The 9,811-nt window shown below is 48.2% G+C and overlaps 1 protein-coding gene across 2 annotated transcripts in view; it reads right to left on the bottom strand.

Annotated features, from left to right (window-relative positions):
- Positions 1-8,428, bottom strand: part of ABHD2 (abhydrolase domain containing 2, acylglycerol lipase) — a 68,798-nt gene extending 60,370 nt beyond the window's left edge. Inside the window, exon 1 of one of the 2 annotated variants that reach the window (XM_079764004.1) lies at positions 8,410-8,428. The gene's annotated coding sequence lies outside the window, so the exon portion shown is untranslated. Of the gene's footprint in view, positions 1-6,339; positions 6,458-8,409 lie in introns of those variants that run through there. The other variant, XM_079764003.1, reaches the window with a different exon arrangement.
- Between the last annotated feature and the right edge of the window lie 1,383 nt (positions 8,429-9,811).

Genomic DNA, 9,811 nt, shown 5'->3' on the forward strand with positions numbered 1-9,811 from the left:
GAGAGAGGAAGGGAGAGAGAGATAGAAACATCAATAATGAGAGAATCACCGATGGGCCGCCTCCTGCATGTCCCCCCCACTGGGGATCAAGACCACAACCCAGGCATGTGCCCGGACCATGAATCTAACCATGACCTCCTGGTTCATAGGTCGACGCTCAACCACTGAGCCACACCGGCAGGGCACAAGTCACTATATCTTTTAAAATGACAGAGCAGAACTAGACGATGATAAACGTTCTTATTTGTATATCTCCACATTTATCAAATGCTTGTGATTTTAAGATATGACCTCAGTTACTCCTCAAACATGTCACAACATGCACTGGTGTTGACAGTTCAGACCAATTACAGAATTTACTGTTTACAAAGTACATCCTCAGACACTACCTCATTTGCTACTCGCCGCAATTCTGTGAGTTATTACTAGTGCAAAAGAGGAAATTGAGGCCCAGGACCCTCTCTGTGCCAGGCCCTGGGTAAGGCTCTAGGAATACAGAGGAGTGAGGCAGGCACCTGTTTGTCTTAAAGGCCCTTCAGAGAGCTGGATGGATCCCGACCACCTTAGTCCCATTAAGTCAATCGAAATATGTTCTGTTTAGAAGGTTGCTCTGGCACAATCACCTTCCTTCATTTTGGGCGTTAAAATATATTTTCTTAAATGACGGTAACAATGGGAGATAGGATTTTTTTTCTTTATTTGAACAAATTAAAATTTGGCAAGTCTATATTGGACTTCCTGCTTGTTCTTTTTTTAAAATATATTTTTATTGATTTTTTACAGAGAGGAAGGGAGAGGGATAGAGAGTCAGAAACATCGATCAGCTGCCTCCTGCACACCCCACACTGGGGATGTGCCCACAACCAAGGTACACGCCCTTGACTGGAATCGAACCTGGGACCCTTGAGTCCGAAGGCCGATGCTCTATCCACTGAGCCACACCGGTTAGGGCTTCCTGCTTGTTATTTAGTATTCTCACCGACATGACTAGGTAAATAGCACATAGAGGAGTGTATATTAGAGGAACTGAAAACAAATGGGGAAATTTCTATAAGCTTCTCTTTTATACCTCAGAGAGACTGGACAGAGTGTCCTGCCCCTCATATTACATAACACGGTTATCTGTGGCACAACTGACTGATAATGTGGCCACCCAGCAATGAGCAAACACCAGAAAGTCACGACTCTAGATTAGGTTGGCTGACTAACATCTTGAAGATTCAATTCAATTTCAAGGTGACTCAATTAGACTCAGAGGTAAAGAGAAGCAGATTAAGGCACATTAAAGGAATGAGAGAAACACAACAGAAGCAAGATTCTGGGAGCCACAAAAACCATTACGACCATATTGAGCCCTGGATGGTTTGGCTCAGTGGACAGAGCATCAGCCTGCGGACTGAAGGGTCCCAGGTTCGATTCTGGTCAAGGGCACATGCCCGGGTTGTGGGCTCGATCCCCAGTGGAAGGCTTGTAGGAGGCAGTCGATCAATGATTCTCTCTCATCATTGATGTTTCTCTCTCTCTCTCCCCCTTCCTCTCTGAAATCAATAAAAATATATATTAAAAATAAAAAAAGTTTAAAAAAAATCTTTTAAAAAAGCAAAGAATTAGGTGGCAGAATCGGGTGGACAGAGACATATTTACCATCCAGCCTTTTGTGCTTTCGAATATTTCCTTTCATCACATAAATGTATTACCTATTTGAAAAATTATTCTTAATTAAAAACATTAAAACGTTTTTAATGTACAATACAAGTAAAATAATCTTTATGCAGCAAACCAAACACACTTGTTAATCTGGACAGCTGTGTCGCCGGCACGCACCAGATGCTCAGTTTGCGGAACTTAATGGACCTTCACGTACAGAGAACAAAAGAGAATCAGAAACCAGGCAAACCCAACCGTCTCAGTGATCCAATTCTCTATTAAGCTCTTTGCCTAGAAGATGCTACTTTACTATAAAAGATCGGAGAATAGGGGGGGGGGGGGGAATGGGGAGGCCGGGGAAAGGTCAATGGGGGAAAAAAAGGAAACATATGTACTACTACTTGTAATACTTTAAACAAAAAAAAAAGATCGGAGAATGGCCGCCCGGCGTGGCTCAGTGATTGAGCATCGATCTATGAACCAGGAGGTCAGGGCACATGCCCAGGTTGCAGGCTCCATCCCCAGTGTGGGGTGTGCAGGAGGCAGCCGGTCGATGATTCTCTCTCATCATTGATGTTTCTCTCTCTCTCTCTCCCTTCCTCTCTAAAAATAATAAAAATATATACATTTTTTTAAAAAGATCGGAGAATGGGTCCTTGTGTAACGGCATCACCCAACTGGGTCCAGGGCACAAGCTTCAAAGGCAACAACAGGTCTGGTCGCCCGTCCACACCAGCCATTTCATAAACAGAAAACGCTTCATACAGAAACATGATGCCCTGGAACCAGGACAACAAAAACACATGTGCAGATATGACAGCGATCCCGCACTGCGATAAGAACCGGAATGATGTAAGCAGTAGGTCATAGCAGGGTTCTGCCACGTGGTGTTTCATTACATTGGAAGTCTCTCTCTTTGCTACGGCTTTTCAAAAAGCCAGGTTTTAGGCAAAAAATAAGACAGCCTCTGACCCTGTCTTCCATGGGACCAAAGAAATGCTATGTGCTCTGGATAAGGGGCGTGGGGAACCCCTATACTCCTTGCGGGCACTGCCAGAGATTACCCGGAGGAAGGTGTGAGTAAAGAATGAAAGAATAGCCCTGGCCGGTTTGGCTCAGTGGATAGAGTGTTGGCCCGTGGACTGAAGGGTCCCGGGTTCAATTCCGGTCAAGGGCATGTACCTTGGGGGCAGGTTTCTCGGCCCTGGTCAGGGTGTGTGCAGGAAGCAACCAATCGATGTGTCTCTCTCACATCGATGTTTCTCCCTCTCCCTTCCGCTCTTTCTAAAAATCAGTGGGAAAATGCACTTTTGTGAGGATTAACACAAAACAAAACAACAAACAAAAGAATAACAGTAAATGAGAAGCCCTTTCACCAGAACATTATGAGAAAAGAGAGCCAGATAGAGAGAAAGGGGCCCATTATTAACACACCAACAACGGAACTAAAGCAATTATTCTAAGATGGCCGAGCTCTGCAATGTCCCAAACAAAAAAACAAACTTCAGAATCAACTCTTAAGAAGGTGCCAACTAATGAACAGTGATCATCTTTGGTTTATTCCAGAACACACGTAAAAACAGAGAAGGGAAAACCAAAGGTGACCGGATTCCTGCAAGAAATAAAGGTGACAGGCATCTCCTAAATAAAAAGGAATTAAATTAGCTGGCAAACATGTCCCGGCTGGTTTGGCTCAGTGAATAATGTCAGCCTGCGAACTGGAGAGTCCCGGGTTCGAATCTGATCAAGGGCACATGCCTGGGTTTCAGGCTGGATCCCCAGTGGGGTGGGGGGGTGGTGGTGCAGGAGGCAGCTGATCAATGATTCTCTCTCATCATTGATGTTTCTCTCTCTCCCTTCCTCTCTGAAATCAATAAAAATCTTTTTTTTTTTTTAAATTAGCTGGCAAACAGAGTAGGTATCTATCAAAACTGCAAAGGTGATAAAGGAAATGAAGGCGAAAATAAAAAGGAACGAGAGGGAAGGTCCCCTACTCAAAAGAGAGGAAAAGATTGTTGTGCCATGGTACTTGCCATCTGGTTTATTTCAAGCTCGAGGAAAGAACAGGAAAAACACAGAAACCAGTGAACAAGCTGGCTTAGCAGCCAGGACCAGTCACACACTTGTGTGTCTGCCCGGCAAGGCAGGCGCTGCCGCTGCTCAAATGACTAAGTAACTGGCTTAACTGCATTTGACACACGATCCCTGAACTTCCGAAAAGCACTTAATACAGTGGCTCATGAAATCTTAATCTAAAAATGTTCATCCATTTATAATCGAGCTGCATCACACTGACAACTGGGAAGGAGGGCCGAGCAGAGGGAAGAGATGTTTGGAAGAACGCGTGGAAATTGGTATCATCGGAGACTAGCACTTGGAGGGATTTCCCCTCCTTTTTAAAAAGAATAAAACAAATTTGGAGTCTAAAAAAGAGTGTAAATTACAAGGAAAAAACTAACAGAGAAAAATGAATGCCCTAATTTAATAAAAGACAGAAAAATAAACAAAATGTAGTGTGACTTGGAAAACCCCACAGACATCTACAATAAAACCTGGAATCGGTTTAATGAACTGCAGGGGAGAAGGCAGGGAGAAAAATAAACTCCTGATAGAAAATACTGCGTGTAGACATGAAGAAAACTGTATAAAAGGGCAACAGAACATTGTATTCAGCAAATCTATAATGGTTATTATGTGCCAGGCACTAAACTAAGTGCTTCAGATATAGTAACTCATGTGCCATTCAAAAAACCCTTTTAATTGAAGTACCATTATTATTCCTGTTTTATAGATGAGCAAACAGAGGCCTGGAGAGGTTCAGTAACTTGCCCAAAGTTACGGCTAGAAAGAAGCAAGGCTAGGGTTCAAGTCCAGGCACTATGACACCAAAATCTGTGCCCCTAACCTCTCGGGACTCCCCTAGCATTTAAACATCAAGAGTGAGATAAATGGGCTGCGAGTGAAACACAGTCATGAACTTGACAGATCCAGAGTCAACAGAGCATCCTCTACGCCTGGCTCTGAGATGACCAGTGACCGCCCCAGGCCTTAGTTTCCTCACCTGTGCATCGAGGAGAAAGATTAGATGAGCTCTACCTAAGCTGTTTTCAGCTCTAAAATGCCACAAGTCCAGCCCTAGCTGGTTTGGCTCAGTGGCTAGAGCGTTGGCCCTTGGATTGAAGGGTCCCGGGTTCGATTCCGGTCAAGGGCACATGCCTTGGTTGCAGGTTCCCCAGCCCTGGTCGGCGTGTGTGCAGGAGGCAACCAATCGATGTGTCTCTCTCACATCGATGTTTCTATCTCTCCCTCTCTCTTCCACTCGCTCTAAAAATCAAAGAAAAATATCCTCGGGTGAGGATTAACAAAAAATAAAAAAATAAATAAAATGCCATAAGCCCAAGCTGTATGGACTGATGTGCTGTCTGACTGGTTATTCAAAGGTTAATTCATCCGAAAACAGGCAGCAAGTGGTGTCAAAGTTCCCTGCCTCCTGACCTTCAGGAGATTATTATGTCATCTCATATGACAGAGGGCAGTCAACTGATACTGTATGCTTTCTCTTTTGGACTCGACTTAATGTGGTTTTAACAAAATGGCCCTCAAAAAGCTCTGGCCGCAGGTCACATTAACTCTGTCCAACCTACAGTCTCCCCAGATCCTTGTCATGAGCCGGGTCACATCCCGTTAATGGAATGTAGGTGAAACTGACATGCTGAATGAGAGGAATCGGAAGATTAAGAGAAGCAGTCCACAGTTCAAATTGAGGAGTTCCATAATGATTAAATGAACCTTGTATTTTTGGTATAGTCTATTCTTTTTTTACACCCACTCTTGAGAGTTGAGACCACAAAACTCATGATGGGTGAATGCAACATCCACTTCCCAACTACCCCAGAAGTATCCCTCCCAAGCAAGGCGTGCAAGTCACCCGGAACGCGTCTGCGCGTGGCGACAGGCTTTACAGGTGGGTCCCGCAGTCCTCCCTCGGTGGTCCTTCCTAAGCATCCCTGACAGGTGGCTGTAATCTGACCTCCGCCCGGACACTTCCAAGGTCGAGGCGCTGCCTCGCCTGGCAGGCAGCCACCTGCCCCTGCTGGACAGCTCTCCTAGTGGGGAAGCCCACAAAGCGCCTAGAACAGTGCTCGGAGCCCCGGCGAGCTCAGTAAGCGCGTCTCCAAGTGGGTCAAAAGCTGCCTTCCTACAACTTGAACCAGCGGTCCCAGGTGCACCCCTGGAGCCCTGAAACGCAGAGGCCCCTAGAATACCCGGGGCTACAATCAGGCCCCTTGGCCCTCTCCTTTCAAGGTGCGGATCCTGGACCTCCGTCACCAAGCCTGAGCCAGCATACCCGCCCTCCCCAGAGGTCCCAAGAGTGCGCACCGATGGAGCGATGGCCGGCAAGAGAGGCTCCAGTCCGGGATGTCCCCGACCTCGGTAGCCGGGACAGGAGGGGACAAAGGGCTTTCAGGAACGCGTACCCGCTGCGGGCCAAGCAGCCTCCCTCCCGGCCACTTGGCGAATCGGCCCTCGGGACTCCCGTGGCGCCAGGTGACAGGCCCCGAAGCTCCCGGGCGCGCAGGCAGCGGTGCGATGGGCCGAGCCACGATGAGGACCGCGAGGTTTCAGGGGTTGGACCCGACCGATTCGGGGCGCGATCCCGGCTTAGCGGGGTTCGCTCGGCCCTGGCTTTACCTGTGTGTGGTTGACTACAGAGGCCCAGCTCGCCCCCCGTCCGGTTCCTGCAGCTCCGCGGCGCTCATGGAACAGCAGCCGGAACCCCTGGCCAGTGCAGCTCCCGCGGCTACCGGGCCCGCCCAAGCAACTGCCGCCACGCCCCTGACGACCGCTGCTCCCACGCCCCCAACCACGGAAACCCGCGGTCCATTGGGCGGCTCGGCCGCCGCTCTAAAAGCCCCGCGCGCTCATTGCGCCCAGGAGGCAGCCCATTGGTCGGCGGAGCTGCTCCTCAGCGTAAAGGCGGGGACCTTAAGAAAGACAATTGGTTACTTTTGACGTCTTTGGCCCGTGGGCCAAGCCCTGATTGGACAAGGCCAGCCCGGAGGGGGCGGGAAAAGGGAGGAGGGCTAACACACGGGTCGCGTTTGATGTTGCTGGGGGCGGGTGCAGAGAGGGAGGCAATTGTGATCTCCAGCTGGTTAGGGAGGACTGTGTAAGGTCTGGTGTCATGTAGGGTTGGGAGGAGAGGAGGGAGACCATCTGGTAGCTCAGCTGCGGGATCTGATGGCATCAGGCCGAACGACTGACTCACCTGTAGCCGAGGACACAGGGGGTGGAATAGGGGGTCCTGCCAGGGGAGAGACGAGGGAGGAAAAGTGAGGGACCAAACCTCAAAGAGAGGGAAGAAGGTGGGGGCAGCCGCCTGGAATATGTTTAATGAACTGCAGGGGAGTTCCTGCTAGGGAAGCTAGGAAACTGATTAGGTCGTGCTGGGCAGTGTGGACCGCAGTTCATTGTCCCACTGTCCTTGCAGCCCTTAAGACCCTCGCTGAGTGGGAAGCAACCAGAAAGAATGTAGGCTTTGGAGTCTAACCTAGAATTGAGCCGCTGTTGCAGAGCCTTGAGCTAGTCACTTTAACCTTTGTGCATGCACCCTGATTTCATCTGGCAACCGGGAGTAACAATAGCAGTTAATAAGATGAAATAACGCAGACGTAAACAATAACAACATGCCAGGCTTGGCTGGTATTCAGTCCACACTGGTTCCCCACCTACTCACCCCCAGAGGTCTAGGGAACTAGGCCCAGCGCTAAAATTCTATGAGCCTGAAACAGCTTCTACAATGGCATGTGCTTTACCAAGAATAGAACACATGACTGACTAGAAATGCAACTCCTTTGGGGCTGACAGCACCACCCTACCAGGAGACAATAGCTCTGGAAAAGATGGGAGGAGCCATTTAGCCAGAGAAGGGAAGTGGTATTTGTAGCAATGTCAATTTTTCCCCAACATATTTTAGCATTATGACAAGGAAAAACGGAGTGTCCTATATCCTGTTCACCCATCCAAGTGTCCCAGGGCTTGGGTTTCAATAACCCTTAGAAGGCCGATCAGCACTGGACCAGAACTCACTGCATAAAAATCGATCAGCCAGGGACTTCTGAAGTCCATTCCCATTCTAAAGGCGTGGAAGTCCTGAACAGAAACAGCCTCTCAGGCCTGAATTTAGCCCCAGACCCTCTAGGTCTGCCTTTGAGAGAACCCACAGCCATGGTGTTCCAGGATGAAAGAGGAGAGAGAATCCTTTGCCGTTGCTCTATTTTTCATTCAGTTGTCATGTTTACCTAAAAAAAAGTTCACCTCAGCATTTATTTATTCCACCTTGGGAAAGAAAAATCCAGGCTTCTGTAGCAAAGGATTTTAGTGAGGGACCCCTCTAGTTCTGACTCTGTGTTAAAGCAATCTAGGGGTCCAGAAAAGAGCTTTAGATCTGTTTGCCAGTTGGATGTGAGTGTGTGTGTGTGTGTGTGAGTGTGTGTGTGTGCTTGGTTCTGCTCCACTGTTTTCTAGTTCTGTGTCTTTAAATAGTTCTGCTTGGTGGCCATACATATGTCTGCACACGTGCTGGGGAAACAGGCCTGGCCCAATACAGGGTTGCCTCTGCTTGTGTTGGCAAAAGGAGACTGAGATGTCTTGTTAGGTCGTGAAAGGCATGGAGTGGCTCCTGAGATCTGGGGAGATTTCTCCAGCTTGATTCAAAGCCACAGAAAGCAGCTGTGAGGCGTAAACCCCAGCTGGACTTACCATTGTGCAGACTGATTTTTTCCCCCCAGGTCAGGAACATGGGTTCAGCCAACATTTCCAGAAAGGGACATGTCCACCCAGTTCAGGAATTCTAAAACACGATCGCGTCACAGAGGCTGAAAAAAGAAGCAGAGAATGAGCCCAGGCAGAGGAAGGAGGAGGAAGGAACACACGCATCTTCTCCTTTGCACTGGCTGTGGCTTCAGTAACAACCCATTACCACCTGCAACACTTAGAACTGCTTTCTTCTTTGTCCATGGCGTCTATTTCCTCCCCTCTGCTTTGGCTCTTGCCATATTCTGTTGAGCCGTATTATTTCATTCTATAAAGTTTTCCTGCGGGGCGGCCATTTAAGAGACAGAATGGACTCCTTTTTGCCTTCAATTCAGTGAGGCTTGGCCTGGGATAACTAGGCGTTAGCATGAGGCTGTGAAGTGCTCTTCTGAAAGCATGTGCGTGCCTTGTTATCAAGAGAAGAGGGGATTGACTAAAGTGGGCCTGGCTCTAAACTCCCCTGGGGCCTCTCAGCAGGGTTTCCCAGCCCTTTGGAAAGTCCTCCAGTTCCCAGGGGAGGCAGCAGGCAGCAGTGGCCACAGCAGGTGGCGTGCTCTGTTTATTTTCTTTCTGCAAAACCAGTGACTGCTTTTTCTGTGTCCTTAAGGGATGGTTGAGAGCAACCCGCTCTGGCGCCTCTGCTGTTTCGCTTGAACCCTGCTTCCGTCCTTCCTCGCCTTGTGATTTTTGGGCAAGTACTCACCTCTCTGTGCCCCACTTTCCTCTGTAAAATTCGGATGATGGGGTGCTGTGAGGAGCAAATGAGTTCAAGTGCATCAAACAGAGCCTGGCACACACTTAGTTCTCAATAAATCTTTGCCTAGTTATTCCAGGAGCCCATTTAAGACCCTTTCTCTAAGGCACTAACTCATTTTCTCCAGTTTTCATATAGACATTCTTTTAAAAATAGTTTTAGGTTAACAGCAAAATTGGACACCAAGTTCCTATTTAACCATCCCCCCAAAACATGAAGGATTTTTTTGTTGTTAATCCTCACCCGAGGATATTTTTCCACTGATTTTTAGCGAGAGTAGAAGAGAGAGGGAAAGACAGAGAGAAACATCGATGTGAGAGAAACACATTGATGGGTTGCCTCCTGCACAAGCCCCGACCAGGGCCCAGGCCAGAGAGGAGCCTGCAACTGAGGTATATGCACTTGACCGGAATCGAACCTGGGACCCTTCGGTCCACAGGCCAACACTCTATCCACTGAGCCAAATCGGCTAGGGCGGATTTTTGTTTTAAACCAGCAACATCTACCACCTGGACAGAGAAACTTTTCCTTCAGAATATCCTCACCAAAAGAGGGTTCCAAGGACTGAGTTAAGATTTTTGAGCCTAGACCTCA

The sequence above is a fragment of the Cnephaeus nilssonii genome, assembly GCF_951640355.1.
Source record: "Cnephaeus nilssonii genome assembly, chromosome: 24".
Taxonomy (NCBI): Eukaryota; Metazoa; Chordata; class Mammalia; order Chiroptera; family Vespertilionidae; genus Cnephaeus; species Cnephaeus nilssonii.